This window comes from Coenobita brevimanus, chromosome 29 (genome assembly GCF_032717465.1).
Source record: "Coenobita brevimanus isolate Jiangsu-jjx chromosome 29, ASM3271746v2, whole genome shotgun sequence".
Classification (NCBI taxonomy): domain Eukaryota; kingdom Metazoa; phylum Arthropoda; class Malacostraca; order Decapoda; family Coenobitidae; genus Coenobita; species Coenobita brevimanus.
The window spans coordinates 36,734,263-36,758,370 of record NC_136982.1 but is presented as its reverse complement, the minus strand read 5'-3'; the positions used below and the strand labels follow the sequence as shown (position 1 = coordinate 36,758,370).

At 42.5% G+C, this 24,108-nt stretch overlaps 1 protein-coding gene and 1 non-coding gene across 2 annotated transcripts in view; one reads left to right on the top strand and one right to left on the bottom strand.

Moving 5' to 3' along the window:
- cac (calcium voltage-gated channel subunit cacophony) overlaps positions 1-24,108 on the bottom strand; it is a 2,326,612-nt gene that overhangs the window by 905,415 nt on the left and 1,397,089 nt on the right. The gene's annotated exons all lie outside the window — the stretch shown is intronic.
- Positions 20,565-20,683, top strand: LOC145395126 (5S ribosomal RNA). The gene has a single exon (XR_013896556.1). It is a non-coding gene; the product is annotated as a 5S ribosomal RNA (ribosomal RNA).

Sequence of the window (24,108 nt, the reverse complement as noted above, 5' to 3'; positions counted from 1 at the left end):
TCTTGAAACATCTTTGTTTAGCACTGATATGATTGGCAGGAAATCTAGACAATACATTATAAATTAGGTAGTTCCAGGTGAATGTAAATATCACTTAGGCTTCTCCCTTCCCTCCTTACATGTATATTTATTACGAAAATAGATTATACGGCATATTTCAAGGGGAAAAAAACAGCGAAAATTAGCGAACGAGTGCACGTGAGGTGTTGTCAGGTGATAATTAGCCAATTCCAGGTGTTTGGCACTCTCACTTACCTTATTTCTTTCTTGTATATATTATTTGGTATAAGAATAGGACATAGGGCTTATTTCAATGGATGAAATCAGTGAAAAATTCCAGGGAAGATTTACTTAGCGTAGCACGGCCGGGCAGGCGAGAGGATAGGGTAATGGTGGGGGGGTTGGGAGGGGAGTCAAGAACGGGGAGAAATGGCTAAATTGTCAACAATGGATGGGAGTACAGATGAGATTAGGAGTGCTGACTAGTGTTGGACATTGGCAGTACTGATAGATGATACAAGCCCCCACTTGGAAGCCTGGGTGAATTCAAAATAACACAGAATCACAAAAGCGACGCCCCGCGGTATGATCCCTTGCTCCCAAGCGTCACGAAAGTGACGTCCCGCGGTTAAGGGGTTAATAACGCTTCTGCTGCCACGTGATGTTTTGTTTAAATTTCTTCCACCACAGCGCCACTCAGTCGCATAATTCGCATTGGAAGGTGCTTTTTTCTTGCTGCATTTTCTGCCCTTCTTACTGCATTTTACCCTGCTCACGATGCCTAGGAAGCCTTCTGAGAACCCCAAGAAGCGTCGGCACCTCCCTCAGGCCACCAAGCTAGAATACATCGAGAGGAAGAAGAAAGGGGAGAAGAAAGTTGACATTGCCAAGGCCTACGACATGAATGAAGCCAACGTGAGGACCATAATAAAAAACCAAGACAAGATCCTGGCAGCCGAAGGCTATCACACGGCACTTCATACCAGGTTTGCCGAGGATACGATGGTAAATCGGAACGGTAACGTGGTAAAATTGCCGACGATACCACGGGCATTTACAATTCATCTGGATGGATTTCTGCCGAGGATACGACGGGCAAAACAGTGTGACCAAAACCATGGCGACTCGACAGAGAATGTATCGTACTACAGCATTGAACATTTAGCCTGACACTGAATACATATTAATATTTTAGAATAAATATCAATCGTTTTGAAACCCTTCTCATCAGCGTGTGTATCAGTTTATAAACAAAGTTGCTTCTCCTTATTCTCTACCGAGTCAGCAACAGCGATCACTTTCCATAGTCACGAGACGGGGCTCTGGCAACAGTGTGCGAAGCATGCCCTTTGCCGAGGATTACAGTGCTAGGACAGGCAGAAGCAGGACCTTCCATGGCTGTGGACGAAGATAGCGATTCTGAGCGTGATTTCGAAGGATTTATGAGGGAGGCTGAGGAGGAACAACAGCCATTACCCGCTAGTGACGCCAGCAGCCATCCTCCGGGGACCCAGTAGGACTACCTACAGCCTTGGATACCACCTTCCATTCCCAGCAAGTCCACCAACACTATCCTAAAAGGTTACTTATCATTCATAGCACAGTACCATTTATTATAATTACAACAGTACCAATATATGTATAGGTATATGGTAGGTATTTAGGGTGACTTTTCCTAGGGTTGCTGACATAATTCATTTTTCCCCATAAGCTCTATTGTTAGTCCAACACGTTTTTGGTCCAACACGTGACCATGCATGACAATATTACCGTGTTGGACGCGAGGGTACTGTATATATATATATATATATATATATATATATGTATATACATATTCATCATTCATTGCCAGACGCCATGTATCCCAAACGGGGTGGCCAAGGGCTTAGAGTTAATTGTTTTTACAGGGAGGGGCACTAATCCTCCACCAACCCCACGACACGTAGGGAGAATGTAGTATATATATATATATATATATATACAACTCGTGGCACAGTTCACGTAGATTTTACATAAAGTATTATTTATCAAAGAGGTACAAGGTAGGGTAGTGGATGTTGGAGTGGCCCTGGTGAGAGAGGATAGTGTTTGGAAACTCCCTGTACTGTTGTTTGCAGATGATACCGTGTTGTTGAGTGAAGACGAAGGGGAGCTGCAAGGCTTGGTGGATGAGTTTGAGAGAGTGTGTAAGAAACGGAATCTAAAGGTGAATGTAGGGAACAGTAAAGTGATGGTCTTTGAGAGAGGTGAAGTCAGTGAATGTACAGCGAGGTTGGATGGTGAGGAATTGGAAAATGTGAGTACGTTTAAGTACTTGGGTAGTGTGATGAGTAAGGATGGAGGTTTGGAGGGTGAAGTGCTTGAAAGGGTACAGCAGGGAAGAAAGGTTGCTGGTTCTTTGAAAGCAGTGATAAGAAACAGGGAAGTGAGCATGGAAGTGAAAAAGTTACTACATGACAGTATTGTGATACCAACTCTAACGTACGGAAGTGAAGCTTGGACGTTGTTGGAAGGACACAAGTCAAGAGTGAGAGCCGTGGAAATGAGTTATTTAGGAGGAGCCTGTGGAGTCACATGGAGAGACAGGCTGACGAATGAGGATATAAAGGAGCGTTGTGGTGTTGATGTGGATGTGATAGGAAGCGTTATGAGGAACACACTGAGGTGGTTTGGCCATGTGGAGAGGATGGAGGGTCAAAGACTGACGAAGAGAGTGTATGTGAGTGAGGTGGAGGGGGAAAGAGGGAGGGGGAGGCCGAGGATGAGATGGAGAGATGGGGTGGAGAGGTATATGAGAGAGGGGGGTGTGAGTTGGGAGCAGGGGAGTGAAATGGCGGGGGACAGGGCGACTTGGAGGAGATTTGTTTGTGGCCACCCCAAACGGGATTGAGGCGTCTGGCAATAGATAGATAGATAGATAGATTATTTATCACTAAATGTCTGACCAAGGTACAGTACCTGTTTAATGACGTCCCTCATTCCTTCCTATTGTTACCTTTCACAGCACACCTGCTGCTAAGGTACTGCTCACCTACGCCATGCACCTAAACGATCACTCGCAGCACAGTTCACGTATACAGTATTTTACATAAAGTATAATTTATCACTAATGTCTGACCAAGGTACAGTACCTGTTCAATGACGTCCCTTGTTCCTTGCCATCGTTACCTTTCACAGCACACCTGCCGCTAAGGTACCGCTCACCTACGCTACACACCATAATTTATGCTGTCATGAGGACATGTGGCACATTTCACTTACACTTGACACAATATCATACACAAATACATGACTACCACAATGATTCCATCCTAACCTCCGCAATTACTCCCTTCTTTACTACAGTTCAATGTGACTGTGATGCAGCATCCTTCACCGGGAGAGTACGAAGCAACTCTATTGTATTGGCACACACCACTCCTTCACGAACACCCGCAGCATGTTAGACGTATATTTCACACAATTCCATATGCATTATCACTATCAGAATCACAATAATTCCATCCCTAAAAAACTCTAATTCTCCCTTCCCGACTATAAAAACTGTACGTGATGCCTGCCCCATTCCACACTATGGTTCATGGCATCCACAATGCTAACTAGTTCCATAATTTCACAAAGCAAGCCACAATATCTTTCACACAAAAAACAGTTTAGGTATTGACTTCATTATATACGTACTTGTATTCACGCCATAGGGCCTTGAGGAGGGCGAGAGGTGAAACCCTGCAACAGTGAACACGCATATCATCTCTAAGTCTAACGATTGATAATAGAAACGATTCCTTTTTGTGACATATATCTATGTTCCATCGACAATATCACATACAAATATGCTCACAAATATTGAATTATCACACTGAGTCCATTGGGGCTTCGGCTCGGGCAGGAGGGGGAGAATTAGTAGGAGTTTAAATGGACAGTACATGCGACGCAACCTCACTGCCTGGCAGCTTGGAAGAGACTGAGGTTAATCGCTACGTGCTGGGCCCCGTGAGGCAGCTCAGTGTTGCCAATGCCTTACCATTGGGAAGCGCTACAATTGCTATGACACGCCAAAATTTGACACAAATCCACCAGAAACTTAATTTTTGGCAAATTTTTTTGGTGCTTAGAAACGCGATTCGCGTGACTGAACATCTTTAGAACAATCCACACGAATCGTGAATCGCGTGACTGACACTGAGAGGGTTAAAAAAAAAAAAAAATTGACACCCATGGGACATGTGTTAGATCTGCAGGCTGGGTGGTTCTTTTCAAGAGGGAACGAGCCACTGATGCTTTTGAACGAAGGCCATTATCCCTAATGAAGCATAATAATTAGAGACAAGTAGTAATGCACACACTCCTCAGCTCTCTATGTCTCTAATCATCCTTCCACTACTACTGCTAATGCCTGCATGATGTTAAAGTAGCTATAAAACCTCTTCCTAAGAGTACCTCCCAAACTTATTCACTTAGTAAGAAATGGTTTTCTGGCTTTGCAACCTTTTTCTTGTTTCAGTTGAAAATTTGCATATTATTTATGACTAACTACAAAAACATGGTGATACGCAGTATTTTAGGATACAATACTGTAGAGTTGCCTCCAAAAGAACCTGGGCAGTCGCTCTAAGGCTTCCCGTAAATCTGACAACTGTGTAAGGGTCAGGATTTACCTGCATATTAACATGGCTTGACCTATAATCCCTGTCATCCTCCCTTTTTTTTTTTTTTTTTATGTGAGGAAAAAGGAACCAAAGGTAATGAGCCCCCCGCAATAACAGTTCCCTCCAAGAGAAAAACAAAAGACCAGAGAGAGCCAAATTCAAGATTCGATCATTTCGAGATGCCTGGGCACACTGCGTTTGAAAGACTGGAGATCACAGGCAGCAGGAAATACAGACAGAGAGAGACAGTTCCAGAGTTTACCTGTTGCATAAATGAAGGACTGAGAGTAACGGTTAACTCTTGCATTAGAGAGTTGGACAGAAAAGGGATGAGAGTTTGCTGCTAGACAGGTGCTACGCACTCATCGTAGAGGTGGAGGAATGCATACAGACAGTTCAGAGGAGCAGTGCCCATTAAAGTAGCGATAGAAAAGAAATAAAGATGCAACAGTGCGGCGAAGAGACAGAGGTTGAAGGGAGTCAGTAAGAGGAGGAGAATTAATGAGACGAAAAGCCCTTGACTCCACCCTATTGAGAAGAGCTGTATGTCAGGAGCCACCCCACACATGAGAGTTGTACGCTACACAAGGGCGGATAAAACCCCTGTATAGAGTCAACAATTGTGCAGGGGTAAAGAAAGAACAGAGTCGGTTTAGCACACCTAATTTCTTGGAAGCAGATTTTACAAGAGATTTTATAAGATTTTCCAAGATAAGTCCCGAGTAAATGAAACCCCAAGCATGTTCAAGGATGATGCAGGATTAAGCTGAATATTATTAAACATTAGTGGGTATACCTGTGGAAGATTTTGTCGGGTTGATAGGTGTAAAAACTGAGTCTTAGATGCATTAAAAACAACCAGATTATTTTTATCCCAGTCAGAGATACGAGCCAAGTCAGACATTACGTGTGTCATAGCCTCATCACTTGTTTGTTGAAGTAACTGCTGAGATGGGCATTGCGGGAACCGAATGGAAAGGTGAAAAGTGGAGTCATCAGCATATGAGTGGACAGGGTTAGATGTACAGCTTAGAAGGTCTTTGATGAATAATAGGAAGAGAGTTGGTGATACGACAGAGCCGTGAGGAACACCACTGTTGATAGATCTATGAGAAGAACGATGGCCGTCTACAACAGCGGCTATAGAACGACCAGAAAGGAAGATAGCTATGAAGGCACAAATACAGTAGAAGGATAGAAACCATAAGAGGGCAGTTTGGAAATTACAGATTTATGCAAGACTCGATCAAAAGCCTTTGAGATGTCAAGTGTAATGGCAAAGCTTTTGCCAAAGTCCCGAAAGGAGGATGACCAGGAGTCTGAAAGGTAGGTGAGAAGATCGACAGTGGAGCGTCCCTGACGGAACCCGTACTGACGATCAGAAAGAAGGTTGTGATAGGAAAGATGACTTAAAATTTTTCTATTGAGAATTGACTCGAAAACTTTTGAAATACAGGATGTTAAAGCAATTGGATGATAGAGGGTTGGGAATGGTCACCATTCTTCGGGACTGGCTGAATGAGAGCAAACTTCCAGCAAGAATGAAAGATACAAGTTCTCTTCCTCTAACTTACCTATCAGAGAGAGAGAGAGAGAGAGAGAATAAATGAATAGTGAGAAAAAACTAACACCAAGCCTAGGGAGGCCATGTGGCACTAAGGTTGCAAAAGAAGGATGGGCAATTAAATTAAATGCAAAATACGCTGAGCAGAAAGAATAGTAATAATTTTAGAAATAGAAAAAGTAGGAGAGTTACCAAGAAAATCAGTAAGCAATGGGAGGGGCGAGGTAATAATGAGAGGAAGGGAAAAGCAGAACAATGGATGTGGAGTATGACTGAGCAGTCGAGAAAAAGATGTCAGATAGTCAGGGAGCAGTTACAGCATGAACAAAGTGGCGGGGGATCACCACTCATCAAGTGACCATGAGTGAAGCAGGTGTGACCCAAGCAAAGATGAGCAAGGACAGTTTCCCATCAACAATTGGGATTAGTGGAAATAGACCAAGGAAGAAAAGAAGGTTTAACGAGATGAAGCTTGTTGGTGACCTGAGAGTCCCAGGGGGCTTGCCAGAAGTCACCGAAGAAGTGAGTAAGAATAGGAAAACAATCAAAAGCAGGAATGGGTCGAGTTGGTGATAGGACAAAGCCCTGAGAAACACCACTGTTGCTAGATTGAGGAGAAGAACGATAGCAGTCTACAACAGCAGCTACAGAACGACCAGAACGAAGCTATAGATGAAGGCACAGATAGAAGGATAGAAACCATAAGAGGGCAGGTTGGAAATTAAAGATTTATGCCAAACTCGATCAAAAGCCTTAGAGATGTCAAGTGCAATGGCAAAGCTTTTGCCAAAGTCCTGAAAGGAGGATGCCCAGGAGTCTGAAAGGTAGGTGAGAAGATTGCCAGGGGAGCGACCCTGACGGAACCCATACTGACGATCAGAAAGAAGGTTGTGATTGGAAAGATGTTTTAAAATTTTTCTACTAAGAACAGACTCAAAAATTTTGAGATACAGGATGTTAAGGCAATTGGATGATAGTTAGAGGGTTGAGAATGATCATCATTCTTTGGGACAGGCTGAATGAGAGCAAACTTCCAGCAAGAAGGAAAGGTACAAGTTAACAGACAAAAACAAAAGAGTTTGCCTAGGCAGAGTGTAAGCACAGAAGCACAGTTCTTGAGAACAACAGGAGGGACTCCATCAGGCCCATATGCCTTATTAGCACTGAGGCCTGTGATGGCAGAAAATACATCAGCTGAAGATATTTTAATGTCAGCCATGAGGAAGTCACAGGGGGGGAAATGATGGAGGAACAGCATTGGAATCGTCTAAGGTGGAACTGAAGGAGAAAGTCTGAACGAAGAGGTTTGCTTTATCAGTAGAAGAAATAGCTACAGAGCCATCAGAGTAGAAAAGAGGAGGGGAGGATGATGACATAAAGTTGTTAGAAAGGTTTTTGGCAAGGTGCCAGAAGAAGCGGGATGAATTCGAGTTGGAGAGTTGAGAGCATTCAGTACAGATGAAATTATTTTTAGCAGAGCGAAGAACAGACTTAGAACGATTCCGGGCAGAAATGTATAAAAGACGTGATTCAGAGTGGGTTGGCTCCAGTACCTTTTATAGGCCCTCTCCTTGTTGTGAACAGCATTAGAACAAGCATGATTAAACCAAGGCTTTCTTGCATTGGTCAAAGGAAATGAGAAAGGAATGTATGCTTCCATGCCCGAGAGAATAACCTCTGTAATGCGCAAGGCACACTCAGGTGCCTCCCGGCCATGGAAGCAACAATCATTCCATGGAAAATCAAAGAGGTACTGCCTGAGGCCCTCCCAATCTGCAGCTCCAAAGTGCCACAGATGACGTTTCTTTGAAGGCTTCACAGGACGTACTGGAGCGATAGGACTGGTTAAGATGATAAAGTTGTGATCGGAGGAGCCCAACAGAGAGAAAAGATTAACAGTGTAAGCAGAAGGATTAGTTGTAAGGAAGAGGTCAATTACGTTGGAGCTCTCTCCAAGGTGGTCATGGATACAGGTAGGGTGCTGTACAAGCTGCTCTAGGTCATTAAGGATAGAAAAGGTGTAGGCTTGTTCACCAGGTGGATCAGTGAAAGGAGAGGAGAGCCAAAGGTGGTGGTGAACATTGAAATGGAGGAAGGAGGTAAAGAAGGGACCATAAGAGAGGAAAATAAGCCCCAGTTAGCAGCATGGAACTGCAAATGGGGAGGATGAGGAACCGGACAGAAAGACTTAAGGGAAAGCTTGACAGGGAAATGGTCACTTAAAAAAAAAAGAGTCATCCTGAACCAACCAGTGGAAGTCAATGGAACTAGAAGCAGAACAAAGAGGAAGATCGATGCAGGAAAAGGAATGAGTACGAAGGTCAAAATGAGTAAGAGAGCCAGTATTGAGCAGAAACAGATTAGACGAAGAAAGAAATTGTTCAAACAGGCAACCCGTGGGTAACAACGGAGTCACCTCATCAAGTATGACAGCAATTGAAGTCTCCAAGGAGGAGAATTAGAGGAGGAAGGGAAAGAAGCAAAGAGGAAATGACAGAAAAATAAAAAAGAATAGAAGGAAACAGAGAGAGCAGACGGTGACCCAGCAATGAAGAAAAAGATCGGTGGATGCATGAGGAATTGAGGAAGGAACAGAAATAGGTTCAAAAGGAACAGTGTTGCAGATAAGAAGAGCAGCAGAAGAAGGAGGATGAGAACTGAGAAGAGTAAAACCTGGAATAGGAACAGGGGAAGCATAGAGAATACAGTAGTTTCTTGGAGAGTTAGAAGCAGAGGATCATGAACGGAGATGAGGTATCATAAGGCACAAAACCGTGTAAATTCTACTGCTGAAGGGCCATGAGAAGAAACAAGAATTAAGACTGGGATGAGGGTGGCGGACGCATATGACGGTCACGATGGGAGTGACCAGGAGGCATAGGGAGATTGAGGATCAAAGGAATAGGAGAAGAAACAGAAGAGACAGAAGTCACAGAAGAGGGAGGATGGACAGAGTTGGGGAGAGGGGAAGGTTAAGGAGAAGGAATAGGAGTAGAGGGAAAGGAAGAGGGAGGTGGATGGACGTCCACAGAAACAAGGGAGGACATGGAGAAAGTATGGCGAAAATAGGAGGCAGTATCTTGAATGGTCTCTGTATCCATGGGAGACAAAACAGGGCAGGGGACACTGACATGATGATCCGTGGGCACTGACAGGTGGATAAGAGAGAGGATGAAGTACTGGGAGATGTGGAACAAGAGGGACATTTGGAAGGTTGGAAAGGAGAAGTTGGGGGGAAGAGACCAGGGATGTGAGACAGGGAAGCGCAAACATGTTGATTTTTGTTCAGAACGAGGTGATGTAGGAGAAGACTGAGAAGATACAGAGGTAGAAGGAGGCAGGGGAGGGGGCGAGGAACAAAGAAGGGAAAGGGAGGAATCAAGGAGAGACATAAGAGCAGAGAAAGAATTAGAGGCAGGGACAGAAATTGACACACTGGAGGGGTTGGAGACTGGCAACACCACGAGAGGAGGATGGGCTAAGCGTGCATAGATGATGACTGGAGGGTGACCAAGGCTGCAAACTCTGCAATGGGCCTCATGAAGGAAGAGGCCAGTTTTCCTTCAGATGCTAGATACTTCAGCCTCAAAGAGATAAATGGGACATTGCTGGTAGCTGGCAGAACGGCTACCCTGACAGTTAGGGCAGCACCAGATGGTGAAAGTGCAGTCTGAGAAGAGTGTGACCAGCTAGCGCACAGCTGGCGAAGACTGCAGTTGACTGGCCGTATTTGGCAGGGCGGCCAAAGCGCCAACATGATGTGCATTGGCAAGGAGATGGGATAACTTGACAGACCTGGAGAACAGTGCCTCCAGTGATGACCACAGGAGGCAGATCGCGAGAGGCAAAGACAATTTTGATGATGTATGCTGGTTCCTGTCGGCATCCACGAGGAGGAATGATATAACATTGCACTGAGGGTACTGGATGCTGCTGCTCAGAAAATATGAGCTCAATGTTGCTAGAGCATTCTGTAATAGCTCTCTGGTCAAAGGACATTGACAATGGTAGACGGACAGTTCCAGTGGCGGAATTAAGCTGGATATCTGGGAATATGGACATAGGCTGTCCCAAACTGCTGACCGAGGATGTCACCTTCTTGGCTTGGGCTGCATTGTGGACAACAAGGAGGTGGGAGCCATTCGGACAGGGTGAGAAAGTGACATCCCTGCCTACCTATCAAAGAAGAGAGAGGTGGAGAAAAAGGTTGTCATCTGTACCATGAATACTGAAAAATTTTGTCCATGTCTGTGAACCGAATAGAGAGGAGGTGAGCGAAGAGGCAGACACATAGGATGAAGGATGAGGTTGGGAGAGGGAGACAGAGGACACAGAAGGAATAGAGACTGGAGCTGAAGGAGGAAGGTAAGGTTGAAGTGTGATGACAGAAGAGGAACTGACTAAGGCAGACAGAACAGAAGCTAGAGAAGTGGAAGACACAGGGGTCAAGAAGGATAGGTTGGTTGATGGAACTGAATGTGTAGAAGGAGGGGAGGATGTTGAGGCCACGGTCAAAAAGGAGTCCTGGGTTGTCACCGTTATCAAGCCAGAAGAATTTACTCTATCCATATAATTGGAAAAAGGTAGACTTAACCACCCCCCACCCACCAGGGTGCCCAAAGAGGGGAGGCTGATGTTGGATCAAAACTCACTCAACAGTCCCATGGATAGCAGGTGAGGTATTAGTAAAAACTACTTGACGTGGGATGGCAGCAACAGACCAATGTGGTGCCCACCAAACAGTGCCTCTTTGACCTTAGCCAAGGTTGACTTGGCCCACACAAGGCCAGCTGATTTGCCCAACGAGGCCACACTGGACCGCTTTTCTTACCCCAACCCCCAACCAAATGAGCATGTTGCCCACCACAGGGAACTGCACCCTGCCCCATGGTGGACTCAACTCCCAGACAGAGGGGCACAGGGAATACACGGGATGCCATGCACAGCAATGAAGTGGGAAGGAAACAGCCCTACCTGAGATGACAAAAGGGCCGGGGATTAATAACGTCACTTAGAAGGCCTCCACTTTCTGGCAATGATACAAAAAAAAGGAAGCATAATGCAATAGAATAAGAAAAAAAGCCCCGCAAAATTTATTGAGGCAGTGACAGAGACCCAAGGAGAGGAGAGAGGATAAAGCAGAGTAAAAGCCCCCGCCAAAGATTCCCCACACGTCAAGACCTGATCGACGTCTCTGAAGCCCCCACACAACAACAGCGGGCAAGAAAATGGGGAGAGAGAGAGAGATCTGTCAGCTGATTCATCATCTCTTGTCTTTACAGTTTAGATATATCTTAATTTATTATCAAACTCCTTTTCATTAAATTGCTTTTAATTAAAGTTTATTTCTTTGTATCCAAGCTACTGGCTTTCATATTCCATCCCAATATTTTTCGTTCCAGGAATATTTTGTTATAACACACACACACACACACACACACACACACACACACACACACACACACACACAATCAGAAATTGAGGAAGTGGTACAAAAATTATAATCATAATCATAATGCAAAAAGACTGAAAGTGACATATGCTAATGTACTGTAGATGGTATAATATCTGCAAGGCTAGAAATACACAATTTCTTGAGGGTAAATGAGCCAGACATTATGTGCTTTGTAAAGACCAATCTAAGATAGAATATTGAACTCCAAATGGAAAATGGGAAATACAAACTATGGAGAAGAGATAGAAAAGAAAAAATGAGAGAAGGAGTGATGATAGCAGTGAAAAACAGCCCAAATGTGGATAGTGTGGAACTGGGAGAAGGTATGGCTGAAGTCATAAACATGGTAATAGAAACCAGAGGGAATGACGAGAGACATCGCAGTAGCATGTGTCCCCCTCCCCCCAAGACAAGGGCATGAAATGAGGAGGAATATCAGATGTTGTCGCACATGGTTAGATACCTACAGAAAGTGACTGAGAAAAGTAACAACATAATCCTGATGGGGGACTTCATTTGTAAAGAGGTAAACTTGCATGAGTGGGACTCAGGAAGTAGTGAAGATTCGAGAGGCAGTATACTATTAAATGTGTCAATGGATAATGTAATGACCCAGTGGGTCAAAGAAGAGACAAGCTTTAGGGGGGATGACATACCAGCAAGACTAGATATAATTATAACCAAAGAACCTGATGCAACTGAATCTCTCGAATATCTGTGTCCTACAGGAAAAAGAGACCATGTAGAGTTCCAAATGACTGAGGGATCTGGAGAGACAAGAGATTAACTATACAGGCGTGGAAGATACAACTTTGGGTAAGCGAACTTTACGGGACTGAGAAAAGTTTTTGAAGAAGCGGATTGGAGAGAATTCTGGGAAACAAGAGAGATACAGAAGATGTGGGATATCTTTCTAGAAATCTGTAATACAAGTGTGGAAAAGTATGTGCCAAAAGTTAGTGGGAAAGAAAACTGGAGAAATGGATGGTTCAACAAAATGTATGATGGCAAAAAATGAAAGGGATAAGGCTTGGAACAAATGGAGAAAGGGAAGTAATGATAAAACAAAGGAGGAATATAAACTAAAAATGAATATACAAGAATACATACAAAGGAAGAACGAAACATCGAAAAAGGTACTGCTGACAAATACAGGTATAAGGAAGAACCTAAATTGTTTTACAGGTTTGTTAATGGCAAACTGACAAAACAGGAAGGAATCAATAAGTTGAAAATAGAAGGAAATGTCTATAAAGATGCAGTTATGCAAGCTGAAATAATGAACAAATGCTTCCAATCAGTCTTTACTACAGAAAATGATTTTGTGGAGGAGGGAGTGACTAGAAATACAGTGTTAAAAGATGTAAAGGCTGAAGTGCAAGAAGTATACAAATTACTGGAAACTCAAGATGTGAAGAAGGCCCCAGGACCAGATGGGGTCTCTAATTGGATACTAAAGGAATGCAGAGAACAAATGGCGGATATGATTCACGGTTTAATTGCGAGTTCTCTGGAAGATGGGAAAGTGCCTCGGGAATGGAAGAGGGCAAATGTGGTAACAATTTATAAGGGAAGAAACAAGGAAGAACCCCTGAATTACAGACCAGTGTCCCTGACCAGCATGGTTGCAAAACTGTCCAAGAGAATCCCGAAAGACAGATGGATAAAATATCTGGAGGAGATGGACATTTTGGCAGAAACTCAGTTTGGATTCAGAATTTGAAGGTTGTGTGTTTCCAACTTGTTGAGCTTCTACTCAAGGGCGATAGATGTGCTACAGGAGAAATAGTTGGGTGGACTGTGTGTACTCAGATTTGGAGAAAGTCTTGCACCCCACAAGCAACTAATGTGGAAATTGAAACACATTGAAGGACTGAAGGGGAACCTCTTGGAGTGGATGAGAGACTTGTTGAGGGATGAACAAATGAGAACGATAATAAAAAACAGGATGTCTGGATGAAGGGAAGTAACAAGTGGAGTCACATAGGGCTCAGTGTTAGATTCTGTAATGTCCTTGATTTAGGCAAATGATATGGTAGATGGAATGAGCAGTTACAGCATGCAAGTCTGTTTGCTGACGATGCAAGGATCATGAGGAGAGTAGAAGTTGAAGAAGGCTGTAAAATGCTGCAGGAGGACCTGGATAGGATTCATGATTGAAGCCGGATGTGGGAAATGACATTCAATGTAAATACAATGTAAAATATTGAAAATGGGTAATTGTACCAAGAGACCACCTCTGAATTATTTGATGGGTAATGAACCAATCACAAAAGTGAGAGAAGAAAAAGACTTGGGAGTACTGGTCCAGGATAATTTGTCACCTGAAAAACTCATTAACAAGATAGTTAGATGTATAATCTCTTGACTAACATAAGAGTAGCATTTCATTACATGGATGATGAGATGATAAAAAAATTGATAGTGGCCATGATCCACCCCAGGTTGGAATATGTGGCAAGAGTGTGGTCCTCACATAAAAAGAACGATATTAACAAGATCGAGAGAATACAGAGAACAGCAACCACGATGGTCCCTAGCTTGGCATATCTGTCGTACAGGGAAAGGCTGGAAACACCAGACCTGCCTTCCTTAGAAGAAAAGAGAGAGAGGGGAGACATGACTGCAGTGTTCAGGGCCAGGATGGGAGTAGAAATAATTGACAGAGAAGATCTGCTTGTATGGGATGGGAGAGTAACATGACGACACGGAATAAAACTAAAAAAGCCAAGTTGCTTGAAGGATATCAAGAAGTACAGTTTTCCAAATAGATGCACAGACCTGTGGAATAGCCCGGACAAAGAGATCATCCAGTCTAAAAACTTAAACATGCTCAAAGCAAAGTTCGACTTATCAAGAAACTGAGATGGGACCTGACGAGCATAGCTTATTTCCTGTATATCACAACTAGGTAAATACAACTAGGTAAATACACACTGTAAACAAAGAAGCTAGTTTACAGATGATGAAGGGCAAAAATTTTTGAAATTTATACTTATATATTTTATTTCATATTGTACCCTAAATCAAGCAAGCAAACAAACACAGCATAACTATTGGCTATTATCCATGTAGCAGCAGTGATGCAGGGCTTCTCATGGTGCTCCCCTAACTGGATACAGTGATGCAAATGTGGTGCTCAGGCATGACCCAAACTTTCATAGTCTCATTGTGGTAAGGCACTGTCTACTGCAGGGTAACAATGATTGCCTGCTGTCGATGGATCTGTTCTGTTGGACAGACTTGAGTAGCAGAACAATATCAACAACAAGTAGTTGTCTAATTTCTTGTCCAGTGCCCTCACCCAGCCGCTCCTCCCACGCATTATGTCTCAGCTAATTAGCACTTCTACCCGACATGACCTCGTTTGACCCCAAGTGTGTGTGTGTGTGTGTGTGTGTGTGTGTGTGTGTGTGTGTGTGTGTGTGTGTGTGTGTGTGTGTGTATTTACCTAATTGTGATATACAGGAAATGAGCTACAAACGTGGGGTCCCGTCTCTGTTTCTCAGTAAGTCAAATTTAGCTTTAAACTCGTTTAAGTTTGTAGACTGGATGATCTCTTTGTCCAGGCCATTCCACAGGTCTATACATCTATAAGGAAAACTTTTTTTCTTTATATCCTTCAAGCAGCTTGGTTTCTTCAGTTTCATTTCATGTCCTCTTGTTACTCTCTTATCCCATAAAAACAGATCTTCTTTGTCAATTTTAACTACTCCCACCATGGTCCTAAACACTGCAATCATGTCTCCTCTCTTTCTCCTTTCTTCAAGGGAAGGCAAATCCAGCTTTTCCAACCTCTCTCTATACAACAGATCTGCCAGACCGGGGACCATCTTGGTTGCTGTTCTTTGTATTCTCTCAATCTTGTTTATATATTTCTTTTTGTGTGGGGACCACACTACTGTTGCATATTCTAACCCGGGGCAAATCATGGCCACTATCAATTTTTTCATCATCTCCTCATCCATATAATGAAAAGCTACTCTTATATTAGTCAGGAGTTTATACGTCTCTCTAACTGCCTTGTTAATGTGTTTTTCAGGTGACAAACTGTTCTGGACCAGCACTCCGAAATCTTTCTCTCCTCTCGCTTTTGTGATTGGTTCATTACCCATCAAATAATTCAATGATGGCCTCTTGGTACTTTTACCCATTTCCAATATTTTACATTTCTTTGCATTAAATTTCATTTCCCACGTCCGGTTCCAATCATGTATCCTATCCAGATCCTCCTGCAGCATTTTACAATCCCCCTCAACCTCTACCTTTCTCAAGAACTTTGCATCATCAGAAAACAGACTTGCATAACTGTTCACTCCATCTGCCATATCATTTACATAAATCATGAACATTACTGGCACCAACACCAAACCCTGTGGGACTCCACTTGTTACTTCCCTCCATCCAGACATCCTATCCTTTATTACTGTCCTCATTTGACTGTCTCTCAAAAAGTCTCTCATCCATTCTAGGAGGTTCCCCTTCAGTCCTCCTATATGCTCTAGTTTCCACATTAGTCTCTTATGAAGCACCTTGAAGGCCTTCTCCAAATCTAAATACACACAATCCACCCAACCATCTCTCTCCTGTAGCACATCAATCACTCTTGAGTAAAAACTCAACAAGTTGGAACCACATGACCTTCCACTTCTAAATCCAAACTGACATTCAGCCAAAATATTCATCTCTTCCAGATGTTTTATCCATCTATCTTTCAGAATTCTCTCGCACAATTTTGCAACCATGCTGGTTATGGACACTGGTCTATAATTCAGGGGTTCTTCCCTGTTTCCTCCCTTATAAATTGGTACCACAATTGCCCTCTTCCATTCCTGAGGCACTTTCCCCTCTTCCAGAGAACATACAATTAAACTGTGAATTTTATCTGCCAGTTGTTTTCTGCATTCCTTGAGTACCCAATTAGAGATTCCATCTGGTCCTGGGGCTTTCCTCACATCTTGAGTTTCCAGTAATTTATACACTTCCTGTACTTCCACTTTTATATCTTTAATCACTACATTTCTAGTCACTCCCTCCCCTTCCACAAACTCACTTTCATTAGTGAAAACTGACTGGAAATGTTTGTTCGTTATTTCTGCTTGCATTGCCGCATCTTTACAGACCTCTCCTTCTACTTTCGGTTGGTGATTCCTTCTTTTTGTTTGAATTTGCCACTGACAAATCTATGAAACAATTTGGGTTCATCCTTACATTTGTCTATTATACCTTTTTCAAAATTCCTTTCTTCCTCTCAATGTATTCTTGTGTAATCATTTCTAGTTCTTTTATATTCTTCCTTTGATTGATACTGCTACTGTGAGTGAGGCAATAGGCAGGATGAGGGTGGGGAAGGCAGCAGGTGTGTCTGGGTTGACTGCCAAAATGTTGAAGGCCTCAGGCGATATAGGGGTGAGTTTAGTCACTGACCTGATAAATAGGATTATTTATGAGTGTGTTGTCCCAGATGATTGGCTGAAGAGTGTAATTGTAAATGTGTATAAAGGGAAGGGTGATGCCCTGGAAAGAGGAAATTATAGAGGTATAAAGCTTTTAGATCAAATAATGAAGGTAATGGAGAGAGTTTTAGAAGGTATGATTAGAGAAAGAGTGAATATTGATGAGATGCAATTTGGGTTTATGCCAGGTAGGGGGACCACTGATGCCATATTCATTGTTCGACAGCTTCAGGAAAAATATATTGGTAGGAGAAGGGATCTTTATTTTGTTTTTGTTGATTTGGAAAAGGCCTTTGACAGAGTCCCTAGAGAGGTGGTGAAGTGGGCAATGAGAAAGCTTGGCTTGGAGGAGTGGCTGGTTAGGGTGGTTATGGCCATGTATGTGGGTGCTCACACCCAGGTGAGAGTGAACGGAGATTTGAGTGATGAGTTTTCCGTGAATGTTGGTGTGCATCAGGGGTCAGTTTTGAGTCCCATGTTGTTTATCATGGTACTTGAAGCCCTTTCACGTGACTTTAGAAACGGACTCCCGTGGGAGTTGTTGTATGCTGATGATTTGGTGTTGATTGCAGAGAATGAAAGGGAGGCGGGGGAAAGGTTTAGGAAGTGGAGAGATGGTATGGGGCAAAAAGGTTTAAGGGTAAATGCAGATAAAACAAAAGTGATGATATCTAGGGTTGGTGGCGGTACTGTCAAAGACGAGGGAGAGTGGCCATGTGCAGTTTGCCACAAGGGCGTGGGAAGTAATTCTATCTTGTGCGGTGTGTGTGATAAGTGGGTGCATAAGAGATGTAGTGGTATCAGAGGTAGACTGCGAGATAATGCTGATTTTATGTGTACGGCGTGCCGGGGTGAGCAGGTGGAGATCGTCAGACGTGAAAGAATTGAACTTGCTGGTGAATCTCTTGAGTGTGTGGAAGAGTTTTGTTATTTGGGAGACATGTTGTGTGCTGGAGGTGGGGCTGGAGCTAGCTCTGTGGCTAGGGTGAGAAGTGGTTGGAAGAAGTTTAGGGAGCTCTTGCCTCTCCTGACATTGAGAGGGCTCTCCCTACATGCTAAGGGGTCTTTGTATGCAGCATGTGTTAGGAGTGTAATGCTGTATGGCAGTGAGACCTGGGCAGTGAAGGAGGAAGACATTCGCCGGCTCAGACGTACAGAAATGACAATGATTAGGTGGATGTGCAGTGCGTCCCTGCGTCCAAGGCCTGGAGGGGCTGGGTTTACAATGGAAGAGTTGAGAGGTAGGATGGGACTGGAGTGTATTGGTGTTGTGATGAGGAGAGGTAGATTGAGGTGGTTTGGACATGTGGAGAGGATGGGGGATGATAATTGGGTGAGGAAGGTGAGAAGTGTTAATATTGGGGGTGGGGCTATGAGGGGTAGACCGAGAAAGACATGGGACGAGGTCATTAAGTGTGACCTTAGGGTTAAGGGACTGAACAGGGAGGCTGCAATGGATCGTGCAGCGTGGAGAGCCGCCATTGGGTGACCAAGGCCGACACATGCAAGCATGTTGGAGCCTTTCAAAACGAAAACGAAAACGAAATGAAAACGAAAACGAAACTTTGTTCTGTTGTTGCCTTTCTTTCTCCAATTGTTCCATGCCGTGTCTCTCTCTTTTTTTTGCTGTCATACAACTTCTATTAAACCACTCCTTTTTTCTATTTTCTTTCTCCCGTACTCTTGGCACAAATTCTTCCACTCCTGAATTATAGGCTAGAAAAATGTCTCACTTTCTCTGTATCTCTCTTGTTTCTCTGAATTTTCTCCAATCTGCATTTTTGAAAAATTTTCTCAATCCTGTAAAGTCTGCTTTCCCAAAGTTGTATCTTCCCTGCCTATAAAGCTCGTCTCTTTGGCTCCACGTTCCCTGTTATCATCTGGAACTCAATGACCACATGATCACTTTTTCCATGGGACACAGATACTCCAAGGATTCTATAACATCTGGTTCTTTGGTAAACAGCAAGTCTAGTCTTGCTGGTGTGTCCTCACCTCAGAACCGTGTCTCTTCTTTGACCCATTGCATCATCACACTGTTCATTTTAATAATGTAGTGCCCCACGAATCTTCACTGCCTCCTGAGTCCCATTCCTCCCAGTTCACCTCTTTACAACTGAAGTCACCCATTAAAATTATATTGTTACTTTTCTCAATCATTTTCTGTAAACAGCTAGCCATGTCTGACAACATTTCCTGGTATTCATCATCACTCCAAGCTCTTGTCTTAGGGGGAGCATACATACTGCCATATCTCTCTTGCTATTCTCTCCAGTTTCTAATTTCATATTTATCACTTTAGCCCTGCCTTCTCCCATTTCCATGGTATCTACATTTTTATTGTTCTTAGCTGCTATCATCACCTCTCCTCCCCTTTTTTCTTTTCTGTCTCTTCTGCACAGTTTGTATTTACCATCTCCAGTATGAACATCAATATCTTCTCTCAATTTGGTCTCTACAAAGCACATAACATCAGGTTCATGTACCCTCAAAAAATCGTTGATTTCTAGCCTTAGCGATATTAAACCATCAACATTAGTATATGCCACCTTCCAATTATTCTTGATGTTTTTTATACCCTCTTTTTTCCTTCTCTCTCCTGGTACCACTTCCTTAATTTCTGATCCATGACTCTCCAATAAAACACTGTCTTCTCTTCCTCCATTCTCTGTTCTTTTTTTACCTTTGCTTCCTTTACTAATTCCTTTATTTTAGCTCTTTCTTCCTCATTTGCATCTCTCCTTATCCAAACATTTTTGAACCAATCCTTGTCTGATAATTTCCATGTTCTACTGATAATTTCATTTACTGTTGCCTGAGACTTAAACTTAACCTTCAATGGCCTTGCCCCTCCTCCCTCGCACTTTCCTAACCTAAACACCTCTTCAATCTCTTCTTGAACATCATTGTTTTCCTCCATGACTACTGATATTATTTCTTTAACCTTACTCAGTTCTTCTCTTTCTCTTTCTGATCTTATTGTCATACGTTTTTCTTTAACTCCTGAAATTATTACACATTTTTTCTTATCTGCTATATCCCTAACTAAAGATTCTCTACTTCTCAGCACCCTAACCACTTCCCTCTCCACCTTTTCCTTGCTTTGTTGTTCTATAATCTCTTTCAGATTTACATTTCCCTCTTCCTGTGTGTGTGTGTATTTACCTATTTGTAGTACAGGTATACAGGAAATGAGCAATGCTCGTGTTGTCCTGTCTCCATATCCACATTTATCTAGTCCACTTTTACACACATGAATGTTTTTCTCCTGCACCACCGTTTCGTCTAAGTCGTTCCAAATATTTATGTATTTACCTAGTACTTTGTACCTCATTGTGATATACAAGAAATGTGCTATGCTCGTGGGTTCCTGTCGCTGTCTCTCAGTAAGTCAAATTTAACTTTAAACTCGTTTAAGTTTTTAGACTGTGTGTGTGTGTGCCAACGGCCATACCACGTTGAGTACACCGCTTCCCGTCCGATCAGCGAAGTTAAGCAACGTTGGGTCTGGTTAGTACTTGGATGGGTGACCGCCTGGGAACACCAGATGCTGTTGGCATCCCTACATGCAAGTGGGGTTGGTGGAGGATTAGTGCCCCTCTCTGTAAAACAATTAACTCTAAGCCATTGGCCACCCCGTCTGGGATACATGGCGTCTGGCAATGAATGAATGAATGAATGTGTGTGTGTGTATTTACCTATTTACCTATTTGTAGTATACAGGAATTGAGCAATGCTCGTGTTGTCCTGTCTCCATATTCACATTTATCAAATCTACCTTTACACACATGAATGTTTTTCTCATGCACCATCTCTTTGTCTAAGTCGTTCCAAATATTTAAGTATTTACCTAATATACCTAATTGTGATATACATGGAATGTACTAAGCTCGTGGGTTTCCGTCGCTGTTTCTCAATAAGTCGAATTTAACTTTAAACTCGTTTAAGTTTTTAGACTGGACGATCTCTTTGTCCAGGCTATTACATAAGTCTATACTTCTGTAAGGAAAGCTATATTTCTTGATATCCTTCAAGCAACTTGACTTTTTCAATTTCATTCCATGTCCTCTTGTTGCTCTCTTATCCCATACAAACAGATCTTCTTTGTCAATTTTATCTACTCCCACCATGGTCCTGAACACCGCAATCATGTCTCCCCTCTTTCTCCTTTCCTCTAACGAAGGCAAATCCAGTTTTTCCAGCCTCTCTCTGTATGACAGGTCTGTCAGACTGGGGACCATCTTGGTTGCTGTTCTTTGTATTCTCTCAATCTTGTTTATATCTTTCTTTTTGTGTGGGGACCACACTACCGCTGCATATTCTAACCTGGGGCGGATCATGGCCACTATCAATTTTTTCATCATTTCCTCATCCATATAATGAAATGCTACTCTTATGTTAGTCAAGAGTTTATAAGTCTCTCCAACTATCTTGTTAATGTGCTTTTCTGGTGACAAACTATCTTGGACCAGCACTCCCAAATCTTTCTCTTCTCTCCTTTTTGTGATTAATTCATTACCCTAAAAATAATTCAGTGATGGTCTCCTGGTACTTTTACCCATTTCCAATATTTTACATTTCTTTACATTAAATTTCATTTCCCACGTCCGGCTCCAATTGTGTATCCTATCCAAATCCTCCTGCAGTATTTTACAATCCTCCTCAACCTCTATCTTCCTCAAGATCTTTACATCATCAGCAAACAGACTTGCATAACTGTTCACTCCATCTACCATATCATTTACGTAAATCAGGAACATTACTGGCGCCAACACCGAGCCTTGAGGGACTCCACTTGTTACTTCCCTCCATCCAGACATCTTTTCCTTTATTACTGTCCTCATTTGTCTGTCTCTCAAAAAGTCTCTCATCCATTCCAGAAGTTTCCCTTTTAGTCCTCCTATATATTCTAGTTTCTACATTAGTCTCTTATAAGGTACCTTGTCAAAGGCCTTCTCTAAGTCTAAGTACACACAATCCACCCAACCATCTCTCTCCTGTACCACATCAATCGCTCTTGAGTAAAAGCTCAACAAGTTTGAAACACATGACCTTCCACTTCTGAATCCAAACTGACATTCAGCCAAAATATTCATCTCTTCTAGATATTTTATCCATCTGTCTTTCAGTATTCTCTCACACAATTTTGCGACCATGCTGGTTAGAGACACTGGTCTATAATTCAGGGGTTCTTCCCTGTTTCCTCCCTTGTAAATTGGTACCACATTTGCCCTCTTCCATTCTTTTGGCACTTTCCCCTCTTCCAGTGAGCATACAATTAAGCTGTGAATTTTATACGCCAGTTGTTCTCTGCATTCCTTCAGTACCCAATTAGAAATTCCATCAGGTCCTGGGGCTTTCCTTACATCTTGAGTTTCCAGTAATTTATACACTTCCTGTACCTCCACTTTTATATCTTTCATCACCGGAACATTTCTAATCACTCCCTCCCCTTCCACAAGCTCCTTTTCTTTAGTGAAAACTGACTGGAAACGTTTGTTCATTATTTCTGCTTGCATTGCCGCATCCTTAAAGACCTCTCCTTCTACTTTCAGCTTGGTGATTCCTTCCTTTTGTTTCAGTTTGCCATTAACAAATCTATAAAACAGTTTGGGTTCATCCTTACATTTGTCAATTATACCTTTTTCAAAACTCCTTTCTTCTTCTCTACGTATTCTTGTGTATTCATTTCTTGTTCTTTTATATTCTTCCTTTGTTCTGTCGTTACCTCTCTTTCTCCAATTGTTCCACGCCTTATCTCTCTCTTTTTTTTGCTATCATACACCTTCTATTAAACCACTTCTTTTTCCTGTTTTCTTTCCCTCTTACTCTTGGTACAAATTTTTCCACTCCCAAATTATAGAGGTCTAGAAAGATATCCCATTTCCTCTGTATCTCTATTGTTTCTCTGAATTTTCTCCAATCCGCATTTTCAAAAAAGTTTCTCAATCCTGTAAAATTTGCTTTCCCAAAGTTGTATCTTCCCTGTCTATGAAGCTCGTCTCTTGGCTCGACGTTTCCTATTAACATCTGGAACTCAATGACCATGTGATCACTTTTTCCCAAAGGACAGAGATATTCCAATGATTCTATTACATCGGGTTCTTTAGTGAACAGTAAATCTAACCTTGCTGGTGTGTCCTCACCTCGAAACCGTGTCTCTTCTTTGACCCATTGCGTCATCATATTATTCATTATTATATTTAATAACATAGTGCCCCATGAATCCTCGCTGCCTCCCGAGTACCATTCCTCCCAGTTCACCTCTTTACAATTAAAGTCACCCACCAAAATTATGTTATTGCTTTTCTCAATAATTTTTTGCAAGTAGCTAGCCGTATCTGACAACATCTCATGGTATTCGTCATCCTTCCATGCTCTCGTCTTTGGGGGAAGATACACTACCGCCATATCTCTCTTAACATTCTCTCCAGTTTCTAATTTCATATATATCACTTCACCCCTGCCTTCTCCCATTTCCACAGTATCTACATTTATGTTGTTCTTCACTGCTATCATCACTCCTCCTCCCTTTTTTTCTTTTCTGTCTTTTCTCCACAGTTTGTATTTACCATCTCCCAAATGAACATCAACATCTTCTCTTAATTTGGTCTCTACAAAGCACATGACATCAGGTTCATGTTCTCTCAAGAAATCATTAATTTCGATCCTTGTCGATATGAAACCATCGTGTGTGTGTGTGTGTGTGTGTGTGTGTGTGTGTGTGTGTGTGTGTGTGTGTGTGTGTGTGTGTGTGTGTGTGTGTGTGTGTGTGTTATAACAAAATATTAATGGTACAAAAATACTGGGATGGAATATGAATGATAATATCTCGGACACAAAGAAAATAAAGTTTAATTAAAGGCATTTTAACCAATTCACACCCAGGATGTGCATCACGTTGTCACACATCAATCCCAGGCCTCCTGACTGCATCCATGCACTATATGTACTTCATGTTATTTAAAATTTTTTCACAATGAA